We start from the raw sequence: 11,927 nt of genomic DNA, 5'->3' as shown, positions 1-11,927 counted from the left end.
GATCAAACCGGTATCTTGATGGCTCAAACCATCCGGTTTGGCATGCCTTTGGCATACCGGGGGTCATCCCCCCAACATTAGTCCCCGAAGCTGGTATAGTCCGGTGGATTTTATCCGACGGTCCATGCCAGGTTCTATTCTCACAAGGTACCAGTTTGATCTTTCCGGTACCCTGTTCAGAGATGCCGGCTTCCTTGCCTTAGCCTTTGTTCCAGATCTTCCGGATCCTTCCGGCATTTCACGTTATACTCATACCCTTTTTTCCTTGCAGAGTGTTTCCGGTATCTTTTCTTCCGGTATCCTTGACATTTACTCCTTCCACGGCGAAGTCGAGAACTCCTTGGGTGCAGTGCCTGTCAGAGACATGCGCACTGTTTCTGCCGTGTCAGTGTCAGTGGTCACTTCGGTTCGGCTTCCGCGCCAGCATTTAACGTGCCACACCGGATCCGTGCGGCGACCCTGTGGCCTCTTAATTTCGTGCGTGTATCTTTGCGCCACGTGGCGGCCCACGAGGCGAACCGCCGTGGCCCGACGGTTTCCGGCCCACTTCCTCTTCTCTCTTTATAAGGGCAGAGCAGTTCATCTTCATCCCCTTCTTCGCATTCGCCCCCACTCCAGAGCAGTTCGAGCCTTTCGCCCCTTGCTTTCTCGTCGCCGCCGGTCGCCGCCAGAGCCTCGCTCCCGACAAACCTGCGCCGTTCTCCTTGCCGTGGTGAAGCGTTCCACCGCGCCAAGTTCCTGCGGTACTTCTTCCGCGCCGCTGCTTCAAGCTTTCTTCGGCGGAGTTCGCTGCTCTCCGTCGCCGGCCCTCGTCGACGGTCAGGCCTTCACCATTTCTCCGGCGAACCTCTCCTTCGCGTCTCCCGCAACCTCAGGTGAGCCCCAATGCTTATTCGCTTTCTTTCTCTTGCTTTCCAGATCTTGGGTTGGTGGGATATTTACTTCCTCTTTTCTTTCGCTTTTCTTCTTACTCGTAGATCTTCGCGCGAGGGTAGTTCTTGGGAAACTTGTTTTTCGAGTAGATACAGGGGCTTCTCAGATCCGCATGTCCACAGAGGAGTATCTTTCCTCTTCATCTTCCGGTAATCAGGAAAGTAGTGCTTCCGACGGGCTAAGCGCGAATCTAGCCCGGATGGAAATTGATGCCGGCCAAGACCAAGAGGCCGGTAGCTCTAGCCACGGCTCCGGGATAGATCTATCCAAGAAAACACGCGGGGCTTGGAGGGGTTCCGATTTTACCCAACACGAGATCGACTGGCTCCGCCGTCTAGGAGGATACCGGAGGGAGTATCCTGCTGGCTTCCTGGCGATGAAATCGAACTGGTACTCAATCCTGGTGAGTTCGTGGTTTTTCTTGCTCACTTTGAGCACGGCTTCGGCCTCCCGGCCTCCGACTTCTTCCGCTAGTTCTTAAACTTCTATCAACTTCAGCCTCATCATCTTCCTGGCAATGCCGTTTTCTATCTTTCTTGCTATTTTCCTTTATGGAAGCATACATCGGCATCCGCCCCACCCGCGAGACTTTCGGTCGCTTCTTCTCTCTTCGGATCAACTCGGTCCAGGGCAAGGAAACTCCTAAGCCCAAACCCCCCGTTCAATGCGGGTCTTGCATTATCAGCTCCCGCCAAGGGAGCCCCTTTTTTAAGTTCTCCGGCCTTGAATCTTGGCGGTTGTGGCAAACAACGTTCTTTTACGTGAAGAACGACGGCGCCGCGGATCTCATCAACCTGCCGGCCTTTAACCCGGCGCCGCCCACCAAGGTCAACTGGGGCTACTACCCTGGGTCGAATCACATTGAGACGAACCGGGTGGTACGCTTCATGGAGAAGCTAATGAAGGACACCGACATTTGTTCTGACGACATCATACGCGCTTTCATCTCCCGCCGGGTGCTTCCCCTTATGCAGCGGGCTTTCAAGATGAGTGAGATGTATGGTCCCGGCGATCCCACCAAGATCACCGGCCTCCCTCTGAGTAAAGCAGATGTTGTCCTCAAGGCTAAGCAAATCTGCCAAACGGACATGCCGGATGACTGGGAGTGGGGCCTCTTGCCTCTTAGCTCCACCAACCCCCCAACTCAGGAAGTAAGAAATTGTGCAACCCGGGCTGACATACCGGTAACTGTTGCGTTGCGTCTAACCATTTCCTTTTTTGTTGTCAGGCCAAGGACCGCTTCCCTCGCATCGAATCGGATAAGCGAGGTCCCGTCCGGAAGCGCCCCCTGGACAAGGTTGACCCGGACCCTTACGTCCATTGGCAGGACCTCAAGATGGGCAACGCCTCGCGCCTCGGTAATGCTCCACCTGAGGCTTCCGATTCCGCTGATGATCTCATTATGCTTGAGGTAGTTTTCTCTTCCGGCCTCTTATGCTTTTACTGTCATTTTCCTGCTATAGATACTTCCTCAGCTGGCCCCCAATCACATGTCCATGAGCATGCGACTCCTCTGCAGGTTGAGGTTGGCCAGGAGTTCCTGGACAAGCTCGCCGCTAGGAGCAAGAAGAACAAGGCCCCGGCGACAGATGCCGGTTCAAGCCATCCCCCTCCTGCCAAACGTTCCCGGACGGAAGTCCTAGGGGGGAAACAAGTAGGCACGAGGCGCTACAAGGGGAAGACCATGCCGGTTTCTTCCGGTTAAGTTTTTGTTTCTCTGTTCACTTGGTTTCACAGATTTTTCTTTCCGGTTGCTTTTCCTTATCTTTTCTTTTTTGTTTTCCTCAGTCCTGAGCTTTCGCTCTCTAAGGGCTCTGCCGGTTCGAAGCCGGTGAGCTCCGAAGGAACGGCCAGGACCTCGCCTCCTCCTCGTTCAAGCCCGGTACCTTCTGGTACCGGCAACCCTTCTGCCTCCCCTCTGGGAGGCGCACCAAGTGCGGGGCGCGCGGCCCCTACAACTTCTGATCACCGCGCGGAGGATGACTTTGTCTCCCCTCCTGACATGGAAGATACCGGCGCCAGCAACATCGGCGCCGATCCTGAAGCTGCCGAGCAGGCGGATCTTCAAGTTCCTCCCGTCCAGAAAGAAAAGAAGAAGAAGAAGAGTTCACGCTCCTCCCCCTCCAAGACTGCGCCGGAAACCTCCGTGCCGGCAAGGTCCATGCCACCACCGGAAACTCCCATTCCTGAGTCCACTGGGGCTACACCGACGCCACCGCCAGAAACTCCTGTTCCAGAGGCAACCGGGGTGACGCCTACACCGCTGCCAGCTCAAGGACCTCCCGCGGCCGAGCCAGCGCCGCCGCCAGCAGGCGCCAAGCTCCGCGTGCCTGAACCTTCCCAGGGGAAGGCGACGGCTTCTGGCCCGCAGCCGCTGGTTCTGCACACCGGCCGCGCCGCTGTTGTGGCCGGAGAGAAGGCTACCGGCCTGCTTGGCCAGATCACGGAGCTCCAGCGCCAGGGCCACGAGCTGGGACACTTTGTTGGTTACGCCGAGAAGTGGAACCAGGCGGATATCTCTACGGCTACACGCGGCATAGGGAAAGACCGGCTCCCGATCGTCGATCCAGCCGGCCCCAAGAGCACGGAAGAGCACTTCATGCGGCTCAAACGAGCGGTGAAGAAGTTCGACAATGCTTGGCACAACGCCACCAGCAACGTGGTGGTAAGTTTCACCAATCTCTTTGCAATTTCCTGTTGAAGCCGGTTTTATTCTTTCCGGATTCATATATGTATCCTCCCAGTCCCCGAGTTTTGGGTTGAGAGCGCAGCTTTTAGCGCAAAACTTTCTTAAAAATACCGCAAACTCTCAGTCCCCGAGTTTTGGGTTGAGAGCGCAGATTTTAGCGCAAAACTTTGTTAAATATACCGCAAACTCCCAGTCCCCGAGTTTTGGGTTGAGAGCGCAGCTTTTAGCGTAAAACTTTGTTAAAGATACCGCAAACTCCCAGTCCCCGAGTTTTGGGTTGAGAGCGCAGCTTTTAGCGCAAAACTTTCTTAAAGATACCGAAAACCGGCATCTTCACACTTGACTTTTTATCTAAACAGAGCACGGCGGATGCCCGGAAATAGCTCTTCGAGGAGCTTCTCTGGGAGCACCGGGATTTGGCGGAGGCCCACAGCCACTGCCAAGGTGAGTCTTTTTTGCCTCCGGCATCTTTCTACCGGCATCTTTTCTTCTTTCTTTGTTATTTACAAGTTCTTCGCATAACAGCTATCCCGGAAGCCTCCATTGAGGCCCTCAAGGTCCAGGTTGCCGCACTCCAAGGTATCCTTTCTCTTTCTGGTTGACTTGTTTCTTTGTGTTCCATTTGCTACGCTTTCGTTAACATCTTCTTTTCCGGCCTCCAGCCGACAAGGAGGAGCTCATCCGGAAGCATCAGGAGGCCTTGGACGCCCAGAAGGACATTTCTCGGGAGCTGAAGGAGCAAGCCATCCAGGCCGGTATCCGGCATGGCCAGGAGCTGAGTGACGCCAAGGCAGCAGCCGAGGCCCGGCTGGCGGAGGTCGTGGATGATTCCGCGAACTCCACTGCGGTGCTGAGGGCGGAGCTTGAGGAGGAGAGGAAGGCGCGTAAAAGCGGTAGAGCGGGAGCTGGAGGAGGAGAAGAAGGCGCGGACAGCAGCGGAGCGCCAGATTGAGCTCATGACCGCTGATCATAAGGAATATGATCAGCTGGTCATGCGGATCGACGCGCTGGCTCTCAGTAAGCCTTTGCCTCTTCTTTTGCTTATAAGCTTTTGTCTTTTTGGAAGCATATCTATGTCCTTTTTTCCTTCCGGTAGATTCTTCTCCGGTGTCTTATCCTTATATTTTTTCCTTGCGCCTTTAGAGCTCTTCCCGGACTCCCAGACGCACGCCGTGAAAAAGGTGACGGAGGATAGGGTGAGGCGACAACTGCCCAACTTGGACGCACCCTGGGACGGGTATGACTATCTGGTTGCCCTTTCCGCTCGAGTCCAGCACATGCGTTCAGTGGACCGGTGATACGTCCAATTTGCATCACTATTTTGTATCATAATTTGCTGTTATTCATTGATATATTTCATATTGGGACACAATACTTATGTTATTTCATATATTTTGCATGTTTCATCATCATTGGAGGATCAAGCACCGGAGCCAGGATTCTGCTGGAAAAAGCACCGTTAGAACGCAATATTTCGGAAGATCAACTGTGGAAGGGAATTTCACGTAAATTCCTATTTTTCCAGATGACGGAGGGAGCCAGAAGGGGAAGAAGAGAGGAGCCATCGTGGGCCCAGACCATAGGGCGGCGCGGCCCATGGCCTGGCCGCGCCACCCTATGCTCTGGGGGCCCCACAGCCTCTTTCGCCTCCTTTTCTTCGCGTACTCCTTCGTCCCGAAAACCTAAGCCACAGAGAGGACCTCACGAAGGGTTACAGCCGCCTCTGCGGGGCGGAGAACACCAGAGAGAAAAGAGCTCTCCGGCGGGCAGGAATCCGCCGGGGAAATTCCCTCCCAGAGGGGGAAATCGACGCCATCGCCATCGTCATCGAGCGGGACATCATCTCCATCGTCACCATCATCATCTCCACCATCTACACCGCCATCACCACCGCTGCACCTCGTCACCGCTGTAACGATTCGGGTTAAATCTTGATTGTTTGATAGGGGAAACTCTCCCGGTGTTATTCTATACTTGTTGTAGATGCTATTGAGTGAAACCATTGAACCAAGGTTTATGTTCAGATTGTTATTCATCATCATATCACCTCTGATTGTATTCCATATGATGTCTCGTGAGTAGTTCGTTTAGTTCTTGAGGACATGGGTGAAGTCTAAATGCTAGTAGTGAATTATGGTTGAGTAATATTCAATGTTATGATATTTAAGTTGTGGTGTCATTCTTCTAGTGGTGTCGTGTGAACGTCGACTACACGACACTTCACCATTTATGGGCCTAGGGGAGTGCATCTTGTATTCGGTTGCTAATTGCGGGGTTGCCGGAGTGACAGAAACCTAAGCCCCCGTTAGTATATCGATGCAGGGAGGGATCGCAGGATCTCGAGTTTAAGGCTGTGGTTAGATTTATCTTAATTACTTTCTTGTAGTTGCGGATGCTTGCAAGGGGTATAATCACAAGTATGTATTAGTCCTAGGAAGGGCGGTGCATTAGCATAGGTTCACCCACACAACACTTATCAAAACAATGAAGATTATTAAGCCACATGAAGCGAAAGTACTAGACTAAAATCCCCGTGTGTCCTCAAGAACGTTTGGTCATTATAAGTAAACAAACCGGCTTGTCCTTTGTGCTAAAAAGGATTGGGCCACTCGCTGCAATTATTTCTCTCGTATTTTATTTACTTGTACTTTATTTATCTGCAATATCAAAACCCCCTGAATACTTGTCTGTGAGCATTTACAGTGAATCCTTCATCGAAACTGCTTGTCAACACCTTCTGCTCCTCGTTGGGTTCGACACTCTTATTTATCGAAAGTACTACGATACACCCCCTATACTTGTGGGTCATCAACCGGCATCTTGCCGATCTGCCGGACGTCGCCATCCTTCTATTCAAGGTGATGTGGCCCGAGGAAGCAATGCCGGCCAATGTCACGCTCACCACCGACCGGCTGAATTCAGCAGGGCGTCGCATTCACGAGTGGCAGTGCTCCGCGGCTCGTGCCGGAGCCGATACCGCGTTGCGCGTCGCGTGCTCCTGGTACCCGGACTTGGATCTGGATGCTCTTCAAGGTGTGCGTGAAAACGCTCCCACCGATACGGACCCGACTCTCACCGCGAAGCGGCAAGATCGTGCCTACCGGCTTGCTGAGTACGCGCCGGTTCGCACCTTCATCCCCCCTCCCGAAGGCGTCAAGGACTACCTCAGCGATGAGGAAGAAGATGAGGAAGGTTAAGATGAAGGTGCCGGTGACGGCGACGCTGCTCCGGAAGATCCAGAGGCCGGTGGCGCTCCTCCAGAAGCCCCTGTTGTTTAAACATTTACCGCGACATGCTTATCTGCCTTGCTGTTCCTAAGCTTCAAAAACAATGGTTGTTAAATTCTATCCCGGTATGCCGGGGTTTATGATGTAAGATAAGACTTATCGTTTTGGTTGTGGTTCAACTTTATGCCAGTATCTTGCATACCGGTAACTTATTAAGTCATGTTGGTTAGTTAACTTAGCATGTTGCCTTTGCCATTTGCTTTTATCTTGCACTGTGACGATTTCGGAATCGTTTCTGCATCCAATTTGATGCACACTTGGTTCTTTCCCCTTGCCTCTTCCTACCTCTTTTGGGTGTTTTGGCGTATGAGTTACAAGGTTCTTTTTCCAAGCGAACACTTCCTTGAACTCAGGAAAAATTCGAAACTTTTCACAAAAAACCGGTAAAACCGGGGTTAGTTAAGCTTTTCCGGATTACCTGTTCCCATTTCCTCTTTCTGCAGTTCACGTGCTTAATTCCTACCGGTTTATCTTGCTTGCCATGAAGCCGGTTTGCGGACAGCAGCAGAGTCGAAGACTCCGGTAGGTTTAGCACGTTACTAAACCGGAAAGAAGAGATGTTCAAGAAGCAACCGGCAAACAGAAAAAATAAACATATTTCATGCAAGTTTGATAGAGGCAGTCCCCGAGAAACATTCGAGGTGCCGGAGTCTTTTATTCATAGCATAAGGTACAAAAAGGAACTTCTTACAGTACAACTTCAAGAGTAGAAAGGACGCAACAATGCTATGTTCCACGGACACTTGGTCTCATCTCCGGATTTGTCCGCCTTTCCTTCTTTCCATTCCTGTGCATCAATTAGATAGTAGGCATCATTGTGCAGTGCTTTGCTTACAATGAACGGTCCTTCCCAAGGAGGTGAAAGCTTGTGCCGGCCTTCAGTGCGTTGCACTAAGCGTAACACCAAGTCTCCTTCCCGGAAAACTCTCGGGTTAACCTTCCGGCTGTGATAGCGTCTGAGGTTTTGCTGGTAAATGGTTGTTCTTGCCAGTGCTAGTTCTCTTGCTTCTTCTAGCAAGTCCACGTCGTTTTCTCGGGCCTATTTTACCTCTTGTTCGGTATAGAGTTGCACCCTTGGAGAGTCATGGAGAATGTCGGTTGGTATTACCGCTTCTGCTCCGTAAACCATGAAGAATGTAGTGTATCCGGTTGACCGGTTTGGAGTTGTTCTTATGCTCCACAATACTGCCGGCAGCTCATCGAGCCAACAGCCCGGTGTCTTTTCAAGTGGTTCAATGAGCCTTGGTTTTATACCGGAGAGCACCAGCGCATTGATTCTTTCGACTTGGCCATTGCCTTGTGGGTGCGCCACTGAGCACAAATCCAGCCGGATATTGTTGTCCTCACAGAATCGCTTGAATTCTCCCTGGGCGAAGTTTGAGCCATTGTCAGTGATGATGCTGTGTGGGTATCCATACCAGAGAATAACATCCTTTAGGAACTTCACCGCTGTGTGGCCATCACACTTTGCGATAGGCTTCACTTCCAGCCACTTGGTGAATTTATCCACCATTAACAAGATGTGGGTCATGTTTCCCCTTGCGGATTTAAACGGTCCGACCATGTCCAGGCACCAAACAGCAAACGTCCATGTTAACGGTATGGTTTTCAGGCCGGAAGCTGGGGTATGATTCTGCTTGGCGTACCTCTGGCAACCATTGCACTTTCTCACCAAATCCTCAGCATTCTCCAAAGCTGTTGGCCAGTAGAAGCCATGCCGGAACACTTATGCCACCAGTGCCCTTGACGACGCATGATGCCCACATTCTCCTTGGTGTATCTCCTTGAGCATCTCTTTCCCCTCTTCCGGTTCCACACATCTTTGGAGGACTCCGGTAACACTTCTCTTGTATACCTCGCCATTGATGAAGGTGTAGGCCTTGGCTCTCCGCTGGATTCTTCTTGATTCAGTTTCGTCAACCGGCAAGGTGCCGTTGATCAGGAATTCCTTTATAGGTTTAACCCAAGATGGTGCTTCTCTAACCACAAACACCGGCACATCTATATCCATGTTGTCCACAAGCATTGCTTCTTCCGGTATGGGCGTTGCAGTCCCCGAGCTTACCGGTGGAGTCCCCGGGTTCGCTGGAGCAGTCCCCGAGTGTGCCGGAACAGTCCCCGGGTTTCCTTCGTCGATGTCCATTGGCACCACATGTGACTCCGGTACGAAAATTGATTCCTACTCTGGGCTTGGCTTGATTGATGGAACTCTTAAGTGTGCCAAGGCTATTCCGGGAGGAATTTCTTGCCTGGACGAACCTAGCTTGGACAAAGCATCCGCGGCATCGTTTTCAGCCCGCGGCACATGGTGAAACTCACATCCTTCAAAGAAACCGATATGAGGCCATGTTGGCATCTTTTGCATCCCAATCTCCGGAACACTGCTGCACCACAAGATCTGAATCGCCGTAGCAAATGATCCGGTGCGCACCGATTTCTTTTGCGACCTTAAGCCCATGTATCAGAGCTTCATACTCAGCGACATTGTTTGATGCCCTAAAGTGCACTTGCAAAACATACCGGAGATGATCTCCCTTTGGTGAGGTGAGTACCACACCGGCACCTAGACCCTCTTTGAGCTTGGATCCGTCAAAGTGCATCTTCTAGTACTCCACTTTGTGTTCTGGTGGCTTGTACTGCATTTCCGCCCAATCAACTAGGAATTCAGCTAAAGCTTGTGATTTTATGGCATCTCTTCTTCCGTACACCGGCACGTACGGTGATAACTGAATTGCCCATTTTGCAATCCGACCGCTGGCATCTTTGTTACCCATGATATCTGAGATGGGTGCTTCACTCACCACTTTCATGGGGTGCTCCTCGAAATAGTGCTTGAGTTTAGTGGCGGCCATGAACACACCATAGGTCATCTTTTGGAAGTGCGGGTAGTTTTGCTTTGAAGAAGAGAGCACCTCGCTCAAGTAGTATACCGGCCTCTGCACGGTGTTTCCTTCCGCTTCTCGTTCTACCACAACCACAACACTAACCACCCGGTTCGTTGCCGCTATGTAAAGCAACATGGGTTCCCTTTCCAAAGATGAGGCCAAGATTGCGGCTGTTGCGAGCATGGTTTTTAGCTCTTTGAACGCTGCGTCTGCCTGTGTGGTCCAGACAAAAGTATCTGATTTTTTCATTAAGGCATAGAGCGGCAAAGCCTTTTCTCCTAGCCTGCTTATGAACCGACTTAGCGATGCCAAGCTTCCGGTAAACTTTTGCACATCTTTTAGTTCTCGCGGGACAGTCATTCTTTCTATTGCCCGGATTTTTACCGGATTGACCTCAATGCCCGGCTTGACACAAGGAAACCAAGTAGCTTACCGGCAGGGACACCGAAAGTGCATTTTGCCGGATTAAGTTTCATCTGGAACCGTCTTAGGTTGTCAAATGTTTGCCGGATGTCATCGATTAAGGTGTCTTTTACCTTAGTTTTTATCACAATGTCGTCCACATAGACTTGCACATTTTTTCCGATTTGATCAAACAAGCATTTTTGCATACAGCGCTGGTACGTTGCACCAGCGTTGCGCAAACCAAAAGGCATAGTAACATAGCAATAAGCCCCGTGCGGGGTAATGAACGCATTTTTTATTTGATCTTCCTTTTTCAGGGGGATTTGGTGGAAACCGGAATACGCATCCAGAAAAGACAGCAACTCACACCCAGCAGTAGAATCAATCACTTGATCGATCCGAGGTAAAGGGAAAGGATCTCTTGGGCAAGCTTTGTTGATGTTGGTGTAGTCGATGCACATGTGCCACACCTTTGGAGCTTTTGCCTCCAGGTTCTCTTCTTTTTTCTTTTCAACCATTACCGGATTGGCCAGCCACTCAGTATGTGTGACTTCCACGATGAAACCGGCAACGAGCAGCTTGGTAACTTTTTCTCCAATGATTTTCCTCTTGTCCTCAGCAAACCGGCGTAGAGGTTGACGCACCGGCTTAGCATCCTTCCGGACGTTTAGAGAGTGCTCAGCCAGCTCCCTCGGAACACCTACCAAGTCATCAGCAGACCAGGCAAAGATATTCCGATTCTCACGGAGGAAGCTGACGAGCGCGCTTTCCTATGCTTGACTCAGGACGGCACCGATACGGACGGTGCGCTCTGGGTAAGCCGGATCCAGCACAATGTCCTTTGTTTCATTCGTCGGCTTGAACGCCGGCGTGCCCAAGTTTCCACTTATTGCCGCTAAGCTCAGCTTTGAGGATTGAGCCAGCGCCACGACAGTTTGCATCCTTTTCTTTTCCTCCGCTATCACCAGCGATTCAGCTAGGTTTGATCCGGTGGAAGCTGTTTCCATTGAGACTTTATAGTTTCCCACCACGGTTAAGGGTCCACGTGGTGCCGGCATCTTCATTTTGAGGTAAGCCGTATGGGTTGAGGCCATGAATGCCGCCAATGCCGCCAATGCCGGTCTCCCAAGCAGTGCATGGTAAGGATTGTCTAGGTCCACCACTTCAAACAGAATATTTTCCACCCGGCAATTGTCACGTCCTCCGAATGACACATCCATCCGGACTTTTCCTACCGGTGCACAGGACAGGCCCGGAACGATCCCATGGAACGTTGTGTGAGTTGGTTGGAGCATGTTTTCTGTTATGCCCAGTGTACGCATCGTATGCTTGTACATGATGTTTATGCTGCTGCCGTTGTCTATCAGCACTTTGCTGAACTTGACTCGAGTTTCCGGCCCACGCATGATTGGGTCCACAACAAGAGCATAACCACCCGGATTCGGCATGATCTTGGGGTGATCCTTGAACGACCAGGTGATTTCCTGATCCGGCCACAACATGTATTTGGGTACTGCCGGCATCACTGCGTTTACTTCCATGGAACGGCGATGCACGCTTTGCCTGTCGGTTGGTTCAGTGACAAAGACAACCATGCACAAATGTGGGTCCTCGTAAACATTCCGGCCCAAAGGTGCCGGTGGAGGTGGTTGATCACGATTCTCCTCCACCCGGTTAACTTGCTGGTGTTGTTGTACCGGTATGGTGTTGGCTCCGGTAAGAGGTGGT

Source organism: Lolium rigidum, chromosome 1, assembly GCF_022539505.1.
Source record: "Lolium rigidum isolate FL_2022 chromosome 1, APGP_CSIRO_Lrig_0.1, whole genome shotgun sequence".
Lineage (NCBI taxonomy): Eukaryota > Viridiplantae > Streptophyta > Magnoliopsida > Poales > Poaceae > Lolium > Lolium rigidum.
The sequence above is the reverse complement of the archived record's forward strand: the minus strand, read 5'-3'. Positions refer to the sequence as shown.